This window comes from Mustela nivalis (assembly GCF_964662115.1).
Source record: "Mustela nivalis genome assembly, chromosome: 4".
Lineage (NCBI taxonomy): Eukaryota > Metazoa > Chordata > Mammalia > Carnivora > Mustelidae > Mustela > Mustela nivalis.
Window position 1 is genome coordinate 89,831,165 of NC_139023.1, and position 20,599 is coordinate 89,851,763.

The window sequence follows — 20,599 nt, forward strand, 5'->3', positions numbered from 1 at the left end:
ATTTAAAGAAGAACTAATTCCTATTCTCCTGAAACTGTTCCAAAAAATAGAAATGGAAGGAAAACTTCCAAACTCATTTTATGAGGCCAGCATCACCTTGATCCCCAAACCAGACAAGGATCCCACCAAAAAAGAGAGCTATAGACCGATATCCTTGATGAACACAGATGCGAAAATACTCAACAAAATACTAGCCAATAGGATTCAACAGTACATTAAAAAGATTATTCACCACGACCAAGTGGGATTTATTCCAAGGCTGCAAAGTTGGTTCAACATCCGCAAATCAGTCAATGTGATACAACACATCAATAAAAGAAAGAACAAGAACCATATGATACTCTCAATAGATGCTGAAAAAGCATTTGACAAAGTACAGCATCCCTTCCTGATCAAAACTCTTCAAAGTGTAGGGATAGAGGGCACATACCTCAATATCATCAAAGCCATCTATGAAAAACCCACCGCAAATATCATTCTCAATGGAGAAAAACTGAAAGCTTTTCTGCTAAGGTCAGGAACACGGCAGGGATGTCCATTATCACCACTGCTATTCAACATAGTACTAGAGGTCCTAGCCTCAGCAATCAGACAACAAAAGGAAATTAAAGGCATCCAAATCGGCAAAGAAGAAGTCAAATTATCACTCTTCGCAGATGATATGATACTATATGTGGAAAACCCAAAAGACTCCACTCCAAAACTGCTAGAACTTATACAGGAATTCAGTAAAGTGTCAGGATATAAAATCAATGCACAGAAATCAGTTGCATTTCTCTACACCAACAGCAAGACAGAAGAAAGAGATATTAAGGAGTCAATCCCATTTACAATTGCATCCAAAACCATAAGATACCTAGGAATAAACCTAACCAAAGAGACACAGAATCTATACTCAGAAAACTATAAAGTACTCATGAAAGAAATTGAGGAAGACACAAAGAAATGGAAAAATGTTCCATGCTCCTGGATTGGAAGAATAAATATTGTGAAAATGTCTATGCTACCTAAAGCAATCTACACATTTAATGCAATTCCTATCAAAGTACCATCCATCTTTTTCAAAGAAATGGAACAAATAATGCTAAAATTTATATGGAACCAGAAAAGACCTCGAATAGCCAAAGGGATATTGAAAAAGAAAGCCAACATTGGTGGCATCACAATTCCGGACTTCACGCTCTATTACAAAGCTGTCATCATCAAGACAGCATGGTACTGGCACAAAAACAGACACATAGATCAATGGAACAGAATAGAGAGCCCAGAAATAGACCCTCAAATCTATGGTCAACTCATCTTCGACAAAGCAGGAAAGAATGTCCAATGGAAAAAAGACAGCCTCTTCAATAAATGGTGCTGGGAAAATTGGACAGCCACATGCAGAAAAATGAAATTGGACCATTTCCTTACACCACACACAAAAATAGACTCAAAATGGATGAAGGACCTCAATGTGCGAAAGGAATCCATCAAAATCCTTGAGGAGAACACGGGCAGCAACCTCTTCGACCTCCGCCGCAGCAACATCTTCCTATGAACAACGCCAAAGGCAAGGGAAGCAAGGGAAAAAATGAACTATTGGGATTTCATCAAGATCAAAAGCTTTTGCACAGCAAAGGAAACAGTTAACAAAATCAAAAGACAACTGACAGAATGGGAGAAGATATTTGCAAACGACATATCAGATAAAGGACTAGTGTCCAGAATCTATAAAGAACTTAGCAAACTCAACACCCAAAGAACAAATAATCCAATCAAGAAATGGGCAGAGGACATGAACAGACATTTCTGCAAAGAAGACATCCAGATGGCCAACAGACACATGAAAAAGTGCTCCATATCACTCGGCATCAGGGAAATACAAATCAAAACCACAATGAGATATCACCTCACACCAGTCAGAATGGCTAAAATCAACAAGTCAGGAAATGACAGATGCTGGCGAGGATGCGGAGAAAGGGGAACCCTCCTACATTGTTGGTGGGAATGCAAGCTGGTGCAGCCACTCTGGAAAACAGCATGGAGGTTCCTCAGAATGTTGAAAATAGAGCTACCCTATGACCCAGCAATTGCACTATTGGGTATTTACCCTAAAGATACAAACGTAGTGATCCAAAGGGGCACATGCACCCGAATGTTTATAGCAGCAATGTCCACAATAGCCAAACTATGGAAAGAACCTAGATGTCCATCAACAGATGAATGGATCAAGAAGATGTGGTATATATACACAATGGAATATTATGCAGCCATCAAAAGAAATGAAATCTTGCCATTTGCGACAACATGGATGGAACTAGAGCGAATCATGCTTAGCGAAATAAGTCAAGCAGAGAAAGACAACTATCATATGATCTCCCTGATATGAGGAAGTGGTGATGCAACATGGAGGCTTAAGTGGGTAGGAGAAGAATAAAAGAAACAAGATGGGATTGGGAGGGAAACAAACCATAAGTGACTCTTAATCTCACAAAACAAACTGAGGGTTGCTGGGGGGAGGGGGTTTGGGAGAAGGGGGTGGGATTATGGACATTGGGGAGGGTATGTGCTTTGGTGAGTGCTGTGAAGTGTGTAAACCTGGTGATTCACAGACCTGTACCCCTGGGGATAAAAATATATGTTTATAAAAAATAAAAAAAAAAATTTAAAAAAAATAAAAAATAAAAAAAAAGAAAAAGAAAAAGAAAAAAGAAAAAAAAAAGAGTCTGGGTTTTTTTTTTCCCCTTTTTTGTTTATTTGTTTTGTTTCCTAAAGTTTGATTTGAGTAAAATCATGTGGCATTTGTCCTTCTCAACTGACTTATTTCACTTAGCATAATACCCTCTAGTCCATCCATGTTGTTGCAAATGGCAAGAATTTAATCTCTTTTTTTAATGGCTGAGTAATATCCCATTGTGTGTGTGTGTGTGTGTATAACATCTTCTTTATCTCTTCACCTATCAATGGATATTTGGGTTGCTTCCATATCTTGCCTATTGTAAAAAATGTTGCAAAAACCATAAAGGTGCATATATCTTTTCTTTTTCATTATTTTTTAAATTTAATTTATTTTCAGTGTAACAGAACTCATTGTCTATGCACACCCAGTGCTCCATGCAACACGTGCCCTCCACAATACCCACCACCTGGCTCGCCAAACCTCCCACCCCCCACCCCTTCAAAACCCCCAGATTGTTTTTCAGAGTCCATTGTTTCTCATGGTTCATCTCCCCTTCCAATTTCCCTCAACTCCCTTCTCCTCTCTATCTCCCTATGTCCTCCATGTTATTTGTTATGCTCCACAAATAAGTGAAACCATATGATAATTTACTCTCTCTGCTTGACTTATTTCACTCAGCATAATCTCTTCCAGTCCCGTCCATGTTAATACAAAAGCTGGGTATTCATCCTTTCTGATGGAGCCATAATATTCCATAGTGTATATGGGCCATATCTTCTTTATCCATTCATCAGTTGAAGGGCATCTTGAAGGGCATCAGTTGAAGGGCACAGTTTGACAATTGTGGCCATTGCTGCTATGAACACTGGGGTACAAATGGCCCTTCTTTTCACTACATCTGTATCTTTGGGGTAAATACCCAGTAGAAGGTGCATATATCTTTTCAAATTAGTGTTTTCTTTGGTAAATATCCAGTAGTGTAATTATTGGATCATACAGTAATTCCATTTTTCATTTTTTGAGGAACTTACATACTGTTTTCCACAGTGGCTGCACCAATTTGTTTTCTGCTGACAGCCATATAGGTTCCTTTTTCTCCACAACCTCACCAACACTTGTTATTTCTTTTTTTAAAATCTTAAATGAAATCACATATGGCTCTAAATCCAAACACTTTCTCATGAAATGAGTCCAAACTGACTCTCGAATGATTCACATGTATGTGCTGGAAGAGAAGAGAAGAAGGAAGGAGTATGAACCACTGTGCTCCCACAGCAAACTGAAGGACACAGGCCGAGGAAGGAACTAGCTAGAACTTACCAAGCAAACACCACACAGTTCTAGGAGTGTGGGAATGTGTATAATTATGGTTATACCCTGACAGGAAAACCAGCCAGAAAATGGTCATGGCTGAGGGATGGTCTGGAAAAAGTAGAGCACAGGCAGAACAGTATCTCTTGTCATTGTGTACCTCAAGAATATATATTATAAGGTCTTATATATTACAAAGAAAAATATACTAAAAAATGGAAAAATCAATATTTCTAGAAAATAGAGAAAACAGTTCTACTACACTGTACATGGGCATATGTATCACTATTAGTAGCAGCCTTCATTAATAAAACTAACATGATTTGTTTTCATCTAAGAAATTCTCCTCTTAAGTTATTTAAAAACAGGATACAATATAAAATGTGTACAACTTTATTTCTTAAACACTAAGAGTGTCTTTTCCTCTGTAGTGTTTAATTCAGGGTGATATAAGTGTGGATGAGTGATAGCTGGGCTCGTCTCCTCTCTCAGTAACATGGGATACAAATTAAGCAACAGACAAGGAACTCAGAATCATGAAATATCCAATGTTGTAGTTCAGGTCTCCTGAGCAACTGCAGAAAAAAATGTCTGCCCTCTTGGTGGTTTCATATCTCTTGATATACTTATCAAGAGATTGTGATTTATGAAAGTAATTGCCCAAACTATAGTTCATAGATACATGAATTTCTGAGGTTTGATTTGCATACCCTCCATTGATGCCTCTACTGATATCCCTTTATTGTGTTAAAAATGTAGCATAGATAAATAGAATACTCATTCAGTGAACAAATATTTATTGCACACACATTATGGGAAAGGCATTGAAGTAAATAATATGGATATACAAAGTTGGACCAGGCATAGTCCTTGCCCACCAAGTGCATATAGGCTAGTAAAAAGCGTTGTGTGTGAGCAACTATAAAATAAGGCAGTATATGGTTACTATTAGAAACACAGGTTAATAATATGTGCTTCTGATAGAAAGCTGAGGGTAGAATTTTAAGTAATTTGCTCAGGAAATGAATTATGAAGTAAGTTGCATTTGGTCTGGGCCTTGAAGCATACATAAAATTTTGTAGGTAAAGATGGGAAGAGAGAACGTGCCAGGCAGGAATGGCATGAGCAAAGCTGTGGCAGTAGGAAAGCCTGGCCCATGTTCAAGGGACTGCCAGGATGGTGGAGGGGTACAGAGGGAGTGGGAGGGACAGGAAAGGAGGAGAAGGCATGTCTGGACAGGTAGTTCAGGATTATATTATAGAGCTATGTGTATTTTGTGCCGAGGGGATACGAGGCGTTATTGGGCTGTAAGCATGGAAACAAGGTACAGAATGATTTAAAAGGTATGTGACAATTCAAGAATGCCTCTAGAAGTCCATCATGTTAGTCCAGCTGTACAAATGATAAAGGTGTGAGCTATAGTGGATAGCATTGGAAATGGTATGTGACTGTGTGTGTTCGTGACAGGGGCAGTGTTATTGAAAAATGGAATTGAACTCAAGGCCACTACAGAGGGTAAAACAGATGGGATAAGAGGGAAGAGGTTAGAGTCCTCCACATAAAAGGTTACAGCCATTTTCAACAAATGGGCTAAATACATGTGTGTGTGTTAAAAATAATTAGTATGACATATACAGGTATGTTTGTACCCACAATTAGCCAGAAAATCTTGGCACCTTTTTCCAAAGTAAAGAGCATTTTTTAAAAATGAAAGCAAAAAAAGTAACAATAATCGGGGAGCGGGGAGATGTGATTGGATACTAATAAGCATTTCTATGCAAATGAGGTTGAGTACTTTTCCATTTTAGCAAATCACAAGAACAAGTGGAAAATCCACTGGAATACAGATCTCCAGTCCATAAACAGAACAAGATACTATAAATCACCCTGATTTCTGGTGACAAGAATTATGTGTAGCCAAAATTTCCCTGCAAATGGCTTGTCCTGCTTTTCTTACCAAAAAAATTGAGTATTAGACTCACCTCCTTTGTGTTTTAATTCCCTTTCTATTATGTTAGTGAAAATGTTGTATTTTACTTCAGATATAACTAAGCAATTGAAGAAAATGACCATCTAGAATTCCCCAAACTAAACAAAATGGTAACAAGACATAGTCACTGAATCAATCACTAATTGCAGGTTGATTGCTCACTATGAAGGGAATTTGGGGCTAAATTTGGAGGAAATCATGTGAAAAAAGAGACTCGGCTCAATCACAGAGAGGCTTGAAATTTAGTTAAACAAAACTGGCTAGAGTACAAGAGGCAACTAAAAATCAATAAATTATAATATTGTAGACCATTGACATCACCAAGGATTTCATCCAGAGAACTTAAAAAGCTCCCGATCCTCATTCCAAAATAGGATATAATTCTCCCCACAAAATGTTCAGGCATCAACAAATTGGTATCATCAAAATTGTGCTGGACTATGACGGGGGCCAACTTACTGGGTTCACTCACTCAGCTCGTTCCGCAGAACTTCTCCGGAAGTCATATCTTTGCAACATTACAGATGGCCATGCCATGAACCCTAGGGATTACTTGAAAGAAGCCGAAATTAGGATTGCTAATATTATACATGGTCAAGTAATTAGCAAAATGCCAGTTCAAAAGGGGCCAAAAGAATGGAGGAATCTCAAGAACAGAGTTGATGCTTCCCAGAAGAGGGACAGTTGTGCTGACAACGAGTCGTGTTCAGGACTTATAGAGGTAAGAGGATGGAGCAATGAGGAGAGAGAAAGAAGAGGAAGGCAGGCAGGCGTCCCCGTGAGGGAGGAGTCAGGCCAGGCCTGACCACCTGCCTCTGGACTCTTCTCTGCCTCATTACACAAGTGGAATGGCGGGTTCCCACCCACAGGCTTAGCACCACCTCAGCCGCAAGGGTCAATCCTTTTCTCGGGTAGGAGAGATTTCAGAAGTCTGGCAAAGAGCAGGAAGCCTATTACTAAATGGCATGTGTCATAGCAGGCACTTTATTTAATCATCATACCAAATCTATACAATACGCGTTTTCCTCATTTTTATATATAAAGAAATCAAGGCTCACAAAAATTAAGAACCTTGCGCACGATCATACAGTCAGTGGCAGGAAGATTTAATTCAAGACCAAAGGCATTTACGGTGGTAGATTCCCTTCCAGCCTCTAGAATGCAAATTCTTAGCCCTATGGTTTTTGGGGGCACGGGACTGAGTCATTTGATGCCAGTTGGTGCTGAGGTGATCTAGTTTCCACAAGCTTCTGTATTGTTCTAGGGAGCAAATCCTGTAACCATCTATCTGTTTGTCTTACTCTTTGTGATTTAATCCTGGCTTTGATGATCCCAGCTCTTCTAGGATGGGAGTCTTTTCTTGCCTTGTCATATCTCCTCATCCTCCCAGGGATAAAAGCCCTACTCCTGGGGGGCACCTGGGTGGCTCAGTGGGTTAAGCCTCTGCCTTCGGCTCAGGTCATGATCTCAGGGTTCTGAGATCGAGCCCCACATCAGGCTCTCTGCTCAGCAGGGAGTCTGCTTCCTCCTCTCTCTATGCCTGCCTGTCTGCCTACTTGTGATCTCCATCTGTCAAATAAATAAATAAAATCTTAAAAAAAAAAAAAAAGTCCTACTCCTGGACTTCACCAAGAATTACTGGACTCTATTACCACCTGTAAGGAGATATTCCAGATGCTGTTGTCTGTATGCCTAGATGTCTCCAAATGGCTGTCTGGATCCTTCTGGATCCTTCATTTCTGTCTGCCATCCATATACTAGTCCATTCTCACTCTTGAAGTTTGGCTTTTTCTCAGAGAAACCGCTTGCCCGGACTGCCCCAAATTTTCTGCTGTCATACTTGTCCAAAGCCCTATTCTATTTGTTAGATTTGTCTTCTCACTAGTACTGGTACTAGCTAGATTTGGGAACCTGTCTCCCAAATTATTTATCATTCTATGTGCAGGTCCTTGTCCAGCTCCTTTAACCATGAAACCACGCTGTGTGTGACCCATAATGTAAACATGGCAGGACAAGGATGGGGAAAAGCAGAGTGTGTTCTGGAAAGGTGGAGAGCTGACCGAAGAAGGATGGGAGGGTGTGTGTGACAGGTCATTGAAAGTAAAGATGGATTAGTGAGGTGGAAGTACATTAAAAACAGTTTTAGATGCCAGGATGAGACACTCGAAATGACCCAGTAGTGATGAGCAATTATTATTGGCTCTTAAGCCCCCCTAGAGAGATTAGTCAGTGTGCAGGGTAGACTAGAGAGCAGAAGACTGAAGACAGAGAAAGGAGGAAACCATTAAAGTTGTGCAAACAGGAAGTGATGAGAGCCTGGATTGGAGTTTATTCTGTTATAACCCACAGGAAAAAGATAAGAGACAAACTTTGAAGCGAAAACTACAGACTCAGGAAGAGAACAGATTTATAGGGGAGTGAAAATCAAGAATGACTGCAAATTTGTAATTTTGGAGGTGTTATTGGTAAAAGCAAGGGAATCTCAGAAGGGGCGCTAATGTTGGAAAATAAAAATAAAACCCAAGCTCTCTAAGAGGTTTCATTAATAACACTGATTACACATGAGAGCTTTGCTAGCAAGTATTCAAGCAGAGGGATGTGTTAGAATCAGTTGAACTGCTGAAATGAGACTAGAAGGCAAATGAGAGATCAGGGCTAAACACATCAATTTGGCAGTGGAAGTCATAAATGTGGATGAGGGAACTGTAAGGGAAGGGAATTAAAACCTAATTTGTCAAAAATCCCACAGTTTGACTCAATATTCTGGGCCTGGGCCTCTTCTAGGCTGCTGGCCAAGAACAGGCAAAGGAGTTACAGATGGACTGAACATGCATAAATAAGAAAATCTGTTGTATAACGTGGCTCTTAAAAAAAAAATCCACCTCTCTACCTACACATGATATTTCTAGAGCATGAGAACTCATGATATCATGACTATGTGAACATTTCTTATCTCATCCCACTGAGAAAAGCTGCACCTGCCACTCAAGCCTTGATTCCCTTCGGGTGCTAAAATGTACTCTACCACCAGAAAGGTCCACATGCCTCTTTTCTTAGCTCAAATGCAATAATTGCCCGAGTTTAACCCTCAGCTGTTTCTTTCTTATTCTTCATTCTCCTTTCCAAATTCCTATCATCTGACCATGATAAGCAAGTCATTGACTGTTAGTGTCCTCATCTGTAAAATGGAAACATTAAGATCTAATTTCCTTTTTGATGAAGAAAGGGATCTTAAAACAAGTCAACACAGAATGGACAATTTTAACAAGGTGTTCTGAGGGACCCAGATAGCTCATTTTGGCACGGTTCTTTTAGTTTGTATGTTTAAAGACTAGTGGCCTGTGTAGCCCATATAACTTTTATGTAACTTCAGAACCAAACTAGGCTTCTTTTAGTTCTGGTCCTGATTAATACAAAAAATGAAAGGAAGAGAGAGGAAAAAAGTGGAACTTTATGGTGGGTTCTTTTGTGGGGAGGGAACTCTGGATATAAACTGGCATTTGCCCAACAGTATTCTGAGTTCAGTAAATAACTCAACACACATGGACTGAATTTCCAATGAAAAACATGAAGCTTACAAAGTAAATGGAAAATACTTGGCAAGACGCATATTTACATTTGATGAAGGGAAATCTAGGCGGGGGTGGGGGGTGGGGGGGTTGTTGGCCAAACTGACAGGCACAGAGGGATTAACCCATCATCACTCATCACCGTAACAGAAATTGCCAGTTATCACCGGCCCTGGGCCATCCATAGACTTTCTCAAAGAAATCGCACTCCCCTCCCCACAAAAGGAAGCTGGCTTCCATGGAAGCTGTGTGTGTGTGTGTTTGTGTACAAATATAGTGCACAGGTATACCTTACAAGTGAATCAGCCACTGAAGAAATGAAGACTTCATATACTATATAAACCACTTTCTAAAATGCAGGACAAAATCTGATATTTGCTGTGTGTACTACGAGTCTCCACTTTAAGATAGAAGTCTGAATACGGGTCTCTTTTCTCATTAACATTTTTAGCCCAGTAAGAGAATGAGACCCTTTAGCTGATTTATCCAAAGTCACACAGCTAATAAATGATACAACAGAAATTCAAACCCATGGCTGTTTCATTCCAAGTTCACATTTTCCCACTGCATTTACTGCCTGCAAATAATAAAATTTTTTTAAAAATGGTGTGAGTGGGGAGGCAAAGCAGGAGGCTGGTGGGTACACCCAGCTTATAAAATATATACTGCTGATTCTGCATCTAATTCATTTCTAAGATTCAGAGGAAAGGCACGAAAATTAGTAAGTCCTCACCCTGCGATGAAAAATCAACCCAGCCAGATTGTAGTGGCTTGCCCAAGGTCACAGAGCTAGTACAGGAGGGAACCAGGATTCCAACCCAGAGACCCCTAACTTTAACTGTTAGGTAATGGCAAAATGTTTTCACCTATGACGCCACTTTAAAGCCAACAACAATCCTAGGAGAAAAGTGTTGGAAATGACACAAAGAAATTGGAGTCAGCATGTAAGAGACAGATTTGCTAGACTTCCTTGTGGGTTACTTCAGACAAATAAGCTCCTGCATTTTGGAAGGAGGGGGAGGTGGAAAGGAAAATATATATAAAACATTTTATTTTCCCAAATGGGAAACATGAGGGTACAGATTTTGCTTGCAGGCTCAGATTTCTTTTTGTATGTATGGTAAATATTATTCTGTCTTCTTTCTATTATGTTCTGACAAGGGTGTCCATGAGAAGAAGCTAGGTTAACTCCTTGAGTTTCTATGGTAAATATTATTCTGTCTTCTTTCTATTATGTTCTGACAAGGGTGTCCATGAGAAGAAGTTAGGTTAACTCCTTGAGTTTCTACAGAGATTAAATAGAGTTCTACATGTCAATCTGCAGTGGAGTTCAGGACAGTGAGGGTCACCAGGACTACCCAGGGTGGTCTACCCTGTGGAATAAATCGGTGTTGGGGAGATCATTATTTCCCTCTTCATACTTTCTCCACAAAGGGGAAATTCCATTCTTCCCACAGATGGGACCATATACTTCTAGATGTCTCCTGTCACTTCTCCCATGGGAGGAGTAGCTAATTTGATGAGTGGAGAGTGTGAACACCATTGAACCAGGATTTTTCCAAATACTATAGTTATTGAATGGAAAAGTTTGTGATGGCCAGTCCTTTCTCTCACTCTCTTATACCGGCTGAGGGAGTGGGCAGTGGACTCACTTGTCCTTCAGAATCCACGTTCCCCAGGAAGGCCCAGCTAGGCTTCTGTTCTCCCTGTCAGCTTTCCCATCTTGTCTGTGAATGCGTGAGGCAGGCAGGCCCGTCACCAGAGGCCAAATAACCTTAATAAATGTTAATTCCCTGAAAGGAAGTGCTCGTTTAGCCTCAAGTCCAAGTCCCATTGCCCAGTCCACCTTCACTGTGAGTAAAATTGATAATTTGAAGTTAAGACCTGAAAGGGAGGTGGGATATGTGAATGTTACTCTAAGCCTAGAACACTCAGGACCTTTGAGGCAGGCATTCACTCCTCTGCTGTCATAAAAACAATGGCATAGCATAATCATCAGCAGGATCCCTGGCTGTCCTTTTTTTAATTTTTTTTTTAAGATTTTATTTATTTATTTGAGGAAGAGGGAGAGAGAGAGAAAGCATGAGCCGGGGGGAAGGGGTAAAGGGAGAAGCAGACTCCCCACTGAGCAGGGAGCCTGATGCCGCACTCAATCCCAGGACCCTGAGATCATGCCCCGAGTCCAAGGCAGACACTTAACCAACTGAGCCACCCTGGCGCCCCTGGCTTCCCATTCTTAAGAGTTGTTCTGTTCTCTTTGCTTTCTACATAAGATCATAATAAATATCTGTTGATTGACTAAAGTTGCTAAACAACAACTGGTGTTTAAATTAATCCCACTTGAGCCAAAACAGCTGGCCTAAAGCACTGAGCAAATCTCTGAAATCAAACACACTCATCTTCACATCAGAGAACATGTTGTATTTTCAGATGAAGGGGAAAGAGAAAGAGGAAAAGGTGCTGATGGGACCTCTCACTGGCACCAGAAAGTGCTCAGTCCGAAAGCCACTCCAGCTTTCTGCCACCTGAGAGCAGCTGGGTAGGTCCAAAGAGGCAACTGGTCATGGAGTCAAAACAAATGAAAATATTTCCTGTACTCTGGAATTGATATTGACATTCCCCTGAGAAAAAAAGCAGAAGCAACCTTTGTGACTGATTGGTTCATTCATCCATGCATTGACTAGGAGTTATAAAGCACCTACAATTATAGGTAGAAGTTTTCTCTACACATGCAAATGCTTCCAGGGGGAAAAAAAGGTGTTTTGTTTTGTTTTGTTTTGTTTTGTTTTGTTTTGTTTTTGTGGGAAGACTGATGTGGTCACAGGTCAAACCATACTCTCCAAGTCAAGTTTACCAATAATAAGGCAGATTTTTTTTTAGCTCCATCTCTCTAACTCTGGTTTATTTCTTAATTGGTTCTAAAATTCTAAAATGTTACAACATGTTTATTGGATAAAAACAATTTATGGAACTTTTTCTTAAAATATTTCTTAATGTGGACAGGTTTCCATCAACCACATTTTTTTGGTAACTACTGATGGGTAGTAGTGCGTTTCTGGGGTTTTAGTCAGCTGAAGAACCATAATGACCACAGGATGGGGGAGACTAAAGCTGTCCAAACAGAAGGCCACTCTGCATTCTCACGGAGGGGACCACTAGAGGCAGGCTGGGCTTGGTTAAGGTGCTCAAGAAGAAGTTCAAGGTTTCCGTTCAGGGCTCATATATGTGGAAAGATGGTCAAAGGTCCCAAATGCACACCATACAGTATGATTTTAATGCCTTAACCCTAGAAAACTTCTGAGGCAAGTATAACTGAATGATTTCCTTCACCATAACAAAATGCGAAGCTTTATCAAAGCTTTTAACTTTGAGCAGTCCCTCCCCATGCATTCCTTATATGGTATTTGAGGACTTGAAACAAAGCTCTTTGTGTATTCCTTGTGTTTTCAAAACATACTCTTGGTAACCAAATAAACTTGCTAAAGAGGATTAGTGATTCCGAGCCAGTTAAATGTCAGAATCATCCACAAAAAAATACCACTTTGGTTCTGGAGTGTTGGATCAATAGCTTTCTGTTTTGGCAGTAATTGGATATAACAGAACCATTTTCTATTACAGTCCCTTCAGAGTCATAAAAATAAAATAAGGTTATCTGCACTTGAAAGTATATTTATCTTTCTATTGTTTACAATCACATTTGTGATTGGAGAGGAAGTGGGTTGGTTAGGGTAGATACAGGAAGGTATCAAGTTATTAAAAGGTATATAGTAAAAAAAAAAAGAAAGAGAGAGAGATTTGCAAAACCCATTCCTGTTTTTCTTAGTGAGCACTGAGGAGTACTACAAGCAAAATTAGTCACTATTAACTGTGTCATAGGTCCTGATCAAAACAATCAGACTCCTGGGGCTCTTGACTGGCACAAAAGGGAGCACGACCTTTGGAGATCTCTTTTTTTCCTCCCTCCTGCCCCTGGAAATTTCTCTATAACACATGTTTATTTATATTTTGCACCCATTAAATTGTGAGCATCTTAGGTCAGAAAGGCAGTTTATATTCATCTATAAATTTGTGCCTGATACTTAATAGGCATTTGACACATTGTTGTTAAGTGAATAAAATCTGTTGATAATTTATAATTCAGGAGTAAAACAGATTTCAGGTAAAACTTTTGCTAGGTCAATAATGAATATTTATAACAAGCATATCTCCAAGAATTTCATGAGTAAGTTAGTAATTTTTATTAAACAGTATTATTATTAAACAGAAGCCCTAGAGACTAGACTGACATGGCACTTAATGTTGTTGATTAAAAGTACATGAAGTATAATGAAATTATGAAAATACTCAATCTTTTTCTTATGTTAAGCACCCAATATTTAAATGCAAATAACAGAACAGTGCCACAAAGCAATTCTATTAAGCTTCATTCCACTTTTTAAAGAGCAAAGGTTCTCATCTAATCAGTTTTATTGCCATTTCTATTAATTTTTCATGTTTTAAAAAAATAACAGGTATTGGAAGGTCTGGCTGGCTCAGTCAGTGAAGCACGTGATGCTTGTTTTCAGGGTTGTGGGTTCGAGCCCTTTGTTGGGCCTAGAGATTACTCAAAAATTTAAATCTTTAAAAATAATAATAAGGTATTAAAAACCTTTGTAATCAACTTCTAAATAAACAGCTATTTCCATGTATATTAGTGATCTTATAGACAGAACACCAGGAATTTAATAAAACCCCAGAAAATCCTGACTCACAAGAACATAGTGTTTATTTGGTTTTGGGTCATGGGCTGCTTCATTGTTGAGATTTTCCAAGTCAGATAGTGTTACCCTTGGAATATGCCAGCGGGCATCAATAACTGACCATAAATGAAAAGTTGGCTGTCCCCAATCAGATGTAAGACTCAGCTTTCCAAATCCAATGTTCTCGTTAAGGCAGCAGAGGGCAGTGAAAGCACTGTTAATTGATGGTGTAAACCTTTTATTACAATCTGGAGAGAAATATTGTATTTCCTTATGACTGCATTTTCCATTTTAAACATCATATATGTAAGTGGTTTGAAAGACAATACATTTTAGTCTCAGATGCATTTTTGAAACCAAAAAGAACATTTACAAAGTGCAATGAAATACTTGAGTATTAACAGAAGAATGTCTTAGAGGATAATACTACTTTGTGACCTTGGTCTAAAATTTACCTACATGGTGTAAGAGACACTAGAACTGTGGAAACCTATCAGAGTGTTGTGCTTATATTAGCAGAGAGTTTAAGAGTTTCCAGGAGCCCTTACAGTCAACTGACAATCATGGAAAAGTTACTAGATTCTCTCTACTGGACGAGGCTGAGTGTATAATCAGAACAGAGGTCTTCTTGCTCCTTTCACTTTAAAGCCTTATTTTGCCACATCATATTTCATAATATTTAACAGTAAGACTTGGGACTTCTGATGTGCTTCTCAGGATTCAAACATCTTAGGAAACCTCACTTGAAAAATGCAGTTGTAGGGGGCACCTGGGCGGCTCAGTCTGTTAAGTGTCTGCCTTTGGCTCAGGTCATGATCCCAGTGTCCTAGGATCAAGCCCGGCATCAGGCTCCTTGCTCTGTGGGGAGCCTGCTTCTCCCTCTCCCTCTGTCTACCGCTCTGCCTACTTGACCACGTGTGCGCGCTCTCTCTCTGTCAAAGAAATAAAATCTTAAAAAAAAAAAATAAGAGGGGCGCCTGGGTGGCTCAGTGGGTTAAAGCCTCTGTCTTCGGCTCAGGTAATGATCCCAGGGTCCTGGGATCAAGCCCCGCATTGGGCTCTCTGCTCAGAAGGAAGCTTGCTTCCCTTCCTCTCTCTCTGCCTGCCTCTCTGCCTGCTTGTGGTCTCTGTCTGTCAAATAAATAAATAAAATCTTTAAAAAAAAAATAAGAAAAGAAAAATGCAGTAGTGTTCACATTCTATTTCTACAAAAGTTCTCAAGAGGTAAGGAGAAAATATACCCAGTAATTTTATACATTTTAATCAATATGTATTTCATAATTTTCAAAAATAAGACCTTGTCACTCCCTGACCCCAACTCCAACCCCAACTAAGAAGAAGGCATTGTTCTTTTCACCTCGGCCAACGCATGCACTATCTACTCCCCTTCCCGACATGCCCCAGCACTGTATCATAATTAGAAATTTTACTAAACGGGACTGGACCTGGCTATGGATACTTTCTTAGCTGTAAACTTCCAAAGCCTGTGCTTCATTCTGGAAGATCTACCACTAGCTTTCCCTACTGAGTTAGGTATGTCAACATCAGGGGAAAGGGTTAAATGACTAAAGGTAAAATAACAGCCTCTTGGAGAGAGGACATCTCAAGGAAGCCAGGACACTGCTGTAACAGTTACAATGAAACATTTTTGCCTCTGGTCTTTGTTGATCTGTCTGGAGCACAGGATGTCTGACTGGCATTCACAAGTTCTAGGGCTGCCAGTGACATTCCCCTGACCCTGCAGGAGTTCTTCCTTCCTCAAAGAACACACACTAAGCCTCAAGCCCAGGACCTCTTACTTTCATTTTCGCTCGTTGGCTTCTCCGCCTGCTTACTCTCAGTCTGCAGTCTTCCAGCGAGTTGAGGGCCAGGCTGAAATCCCACAGCAAATTCCTCCAAAACCAAACAAGGAAATGTTCAACGAGTCTTTGGAAACCAATACTGAGAGCACCAGGTTATCTTATTTGGAAGTTACTATATTGGCTGCTGTACATTTTTCACCAAAATTAGACATTTTCTGGATTACTATGCAGCTTCACTATACCATGGTCTCTAACCAAGATTAAAGGTGCATGAATAGATCCATGTTTCAAGTAAGACTACGTGTTTTTAGAGTATAAAGGTTTTTCAAAGCCAGGTCAAGGGGAGTACTACTATTGTGACCCCAGATTTTAACTACAAATTTTGATTACAATGTTGTGTATCTTATGACTTTTTGAGGAGATAGCTAATACTTAAGGGAATTATCCTGAGGTGTGCCAAAAACATAAAGGAAACATGGAGACTCTTTGTAGAGAAACTATCAGGTAGTATTCTATATCACTTTTCCCTGCATGGCAAAGAGAAACAACCATGGATGGCGTTTCTCCATTGTGCCTTCGGCTGGTCTGGCCAGAAAAGCCACAGAACCTCCTGCCAAGAGCTAAGTGGACCTGTGTTTCTTGTGTGCTGACAGGTCACCACCCAGCGAGGATTAGGCTCTGGGCATGACTGCTGGTCTGGAAACCTGAAGCCAGGATTTTCAGCATACCCCAAACAACAAAGGGAAGCTCTTTGTTGGGAAAGCCCAGTCTCAGGGCCAGTTGGAACTCAGAGGTCACCTGAAGAGCTACCAGGGAGCCTAATGCATACCTTTTTTACCTGGGTCCTCTGCAAGGATTTGTTTCCATGGGGCAAGGAGAGAGGGAGGAGAGATAAAGGAGGAAAGCAGGGGAAAAAAAGAAAATTGGCAGTATAGAGTGGGAGTTAAAACGGGCTCTAGGTTCAAACACACTCACTAGCTGAGCTCAACCTCCTAAGCCTCAGTTTCCTCAAACATTAAATGGAACTGATGATATGTAAGTCATAGGATTATTATAAGAATTCGTGGGGTTAATCTCTGTAAACTACTTAGTGCAGTGCCTGGAGCATGTCAAGTATGCCCAATAAAGGTTAGCCAATTACTTTAAAGTAATTGGGTAAGAAGAAGGGAAAAGATATCCCGATTGTGATGTGGGGTTCCTTAAACGCTGCCATTTTATTAGCTAATCATTCAGAGCCTTGTGAGGAAAGACCTACAGTTTGAGAATACCCATGGATTCGGGTACTATAAGAACTTCATCGATCTCTTCAGACTACATTTTCTAGAATCTGGTCAACCGGGGACAAAGTGGATCCCCATTCTTTCAGGCTGCACGCCGGCAGAGGGTGTACCCTGGCCACGGGTTGCATCATCCCAGAAGAAGTGGCAGAGTTGTTTTGTTTCGTCTTGTTTTACATCTTTCAGTTTTGCATAAGTGTTCATATGAATTAACAGCCCTAGGACCCAATTCCAAACTCCACAGCTCTTAGGAGATGACCAAACCTCCAATCATACCCTGACTTCCATTCTCCAAGACAAGATTGCAGAGAAGCTCCTTCCCTAAGATCTACCTGCGTGTGGAGAGAGCTGTGCTCCAGGGCCCAGCCACTGGGAAAGAGAAACCAATTCCAGTAAGACTCTCAGACCCTTGACGTCACCCTGAAACTGAAAAGGGTGGGAGGTTGTGCCCTCTCTTCCTCACTAGAGAGCTCATACCTCAACTCTGCCCAAAAGCTATCGCTTGAAAATTGAGGTTTGGGAGCTAGAGGGAGAAATAATGGAAATAACCCACAATGTTTCCCTCTTCATTCCAGCAGCTCGAATGAATGGTGGAGAACTTCAGTGCCGACTTTTGTCATTGAGACTCTGTGTCTAAAATATCCTCTGAGTGACCTACATCAATCCTGCTTGTCCTGTCAGACTTAGCTCTCCATGATGTGCAGTCCTATCCCAGAATGAGGTGGGGCCTTTCTACTTCTTCTTAGCATCTTGTACATTCTTCCTGGAATGTAAATCCACAAGGACAGGACCTGTGTCCATCTCATACACAGTTTTAACCTTAGCACGTGGAGTGGTACCTAATCCATAATGGACATCCAAAAAATATCGTTGAATGTGTGTATAAGTGAGTTACTACAGATAAAGGAGAGGAGAAAACAGTATGCAGCCGCACTGCCTTCCATGCAAAGAATAGAAAGAGGATTCTAGAACATGAAAGCCCCATTGCCTGAGCACCAGGAAGGATTTGGGTATGAACAAGATGGGTCTGCACTTTAATTTTGGAGTACATGAAAAGGAAAGGCTTACTCTGGACAGTAGAGTGCAAGAATATTCCAGAACTGGAGTGTGGGGGAAGAGGCAGAATACAGTGCAGGAGGGATGGCATGTGGAAGAGAATCAGGAGGCAGAAGAGAAGACAGGAGGACATCTGAGTGCTCTGTGAGGTGATGCAGACACTGAGAAGGCCCTGGTGACGGGTACCAGACAGACCCCACAACAAGAATGTGCCCTACGTCATTTGAAGTTTACCGCTGTGCTCTCTCATGACCCCCAAACTCTCAGTTCAAGTTCTGAAACATAGAATCAGTATCGTAACTTTGTTTTGGTGATTGCTTTGTGTGGGAGGAGAAGAGGCCCACCCAGGTGTGGGAGGGAACAGAAGAGAAGGAGTCGTCCCCACCCTGGGTTTATGTCAGAACAGAAATAAAAGAACGGCTCCAAGATGCAGAGAGTATCAGAAAGCAGGAAATCAGAGCAAAGCTGACTGTGAATTTAACAGGGATCTTGGGGATATGGTTTGGCCTTCAAAGAGACACAAAATGGGAGTTTTGTGCTGCTCATCTTTGCCAGGTCCCAGAGCGCCAGGAGGTCCCAGCTAATACCTGGGACACATTACGCATCCTGCCACAAAGGTCATTTTTCTTGTCTGTGATGGCTTTTGGATCACGAGTTCCTTGAAGACAGGAGTTTTCTTATTTGCAAAAGCATCAGTATCTCTAGCACACTGTCTAACAGAGTAGTTACTATCTGTTGAATGAAGAGATGAATGGCTTTATCACAGAGTTCTTCATCAAGAACCACCCACAATTAATGAAAGAATCCAATGAGAGAGAAGGAGGCAGGAAGAGAGAAACAGAAATAGAGGCAGAGAGAGAGAGAGAGAGACAGAGGGACGGAGGGAGAGAATGAGAACACAATCCTAATATATAAACCCAAATGTTTCCTCAGGCAATGTTTTTTGGCTTTTGTTTTGTTTTGTTTTCCTTTATCTCTGGTTTACCTCTTAGCCTCTAAAACCTCCCTGGGCATCTGCTCCATATTCTAGAATTAGGTTCAATGGTGCCCAAAGCCTGGTGGATGGTCATTATAAGGTGATCTTCCTCTTATGCCAAAACCAAGCACACCCTGCTAGGCTGCACCCTGTCTTGGTGAAAAGCATGCATGTCCTGGCCAGCCCTTGATTAGAAGTAGTCACATTTCAAGGACAGGATGTACCCAGGACAGCTCTGGCCTCTAAGCTTCTGAGATTGCCTAGAGCCAGTACTTAACTGGGGAATAGAGGTTTCCCAGAACTTAATGCAAATAACTTAATGCAAGTTCTTGGGTCAGAAGATGAGGAAGGTTTTACAGACCACAGAATGAATCCTAACAACATATCAGAACACGTATTTTAAAAAGCCAATGGCTCCTCATTTCCCTGTGTTTCTGATCAACTGACAGAAGGAATAAGTAAAATCTAACGTTTTCTAAAAAGTTAAAGATAACAAACCTTAAAAATAATTGTTGGGACTGGGTCTAAATATATGAAGATTCGAGTGTCTTAAGTTTCTCTTATTGTTGAAGAGATATTAAACATTAAAACAGCAGTTACTGGTAATATGGATCAGTAAGGCAGGCAAAATTTCTGAGTCTGGGGGCCTGTACACCCTTAACCCGAACGAACTCACCTCTGAGATTGTAGATAGGATTGAGGTTTAGTTTCTCCTGAATGAAAACATGCTGAAACAGGACAGAAGGAACTGTTTGCATCCTCCCTGGGATCATCTAAAGGAATAGATGTCTGGCCAGGATGCCCCCTGCAAAGTATCTGACTTTGTATACGTTGAATTCAACAATGTATTCTCTCCCTAACAGTGTTGCAGAAGTGATTCTTTCTTAGAATAAAATGTAGTAATTGAGTTCGTTACCAGGTAAGTTTAACTCTCCTTATTGACCCACGTTTCGAAAACATACTCTCCTTCCCTTCTTTCTACGATGGGACAAAATCCACCTCTACAGGCAAGCGCAGCAATGCCTGGTGGCCATGCGGTTAGTCCTTACACAATGGCCGCACCCACATTTTCACTTGGTCCTTGGTTTATTTGCCCACAGATTCTGGACATGACAGACGGTTTGCATTCCTCAAGGCCAGGATCATGGCTAGTGGGTGGCAGAAAGAAAAGTGCCTGTCATCCTGCAAAGATATGACCTGCCAACAAAGTGTGGATA

At 40.7% G+C, this 20,599-nt stretch overlaps 1 protein-coding gene across 4 annotated transcripts in view; it reads right to left on the reverse strand.

Moving 5' to 3' along the window:
* SYNPO2 (synaptopodin 2) overlaps positions 1–20,599 on the reverse strand; it is a 182,318-nt gene that overhangs the window by 81,856 nt on the left and 79,863 nt on the right. The window lies entirely within an intron of this gene.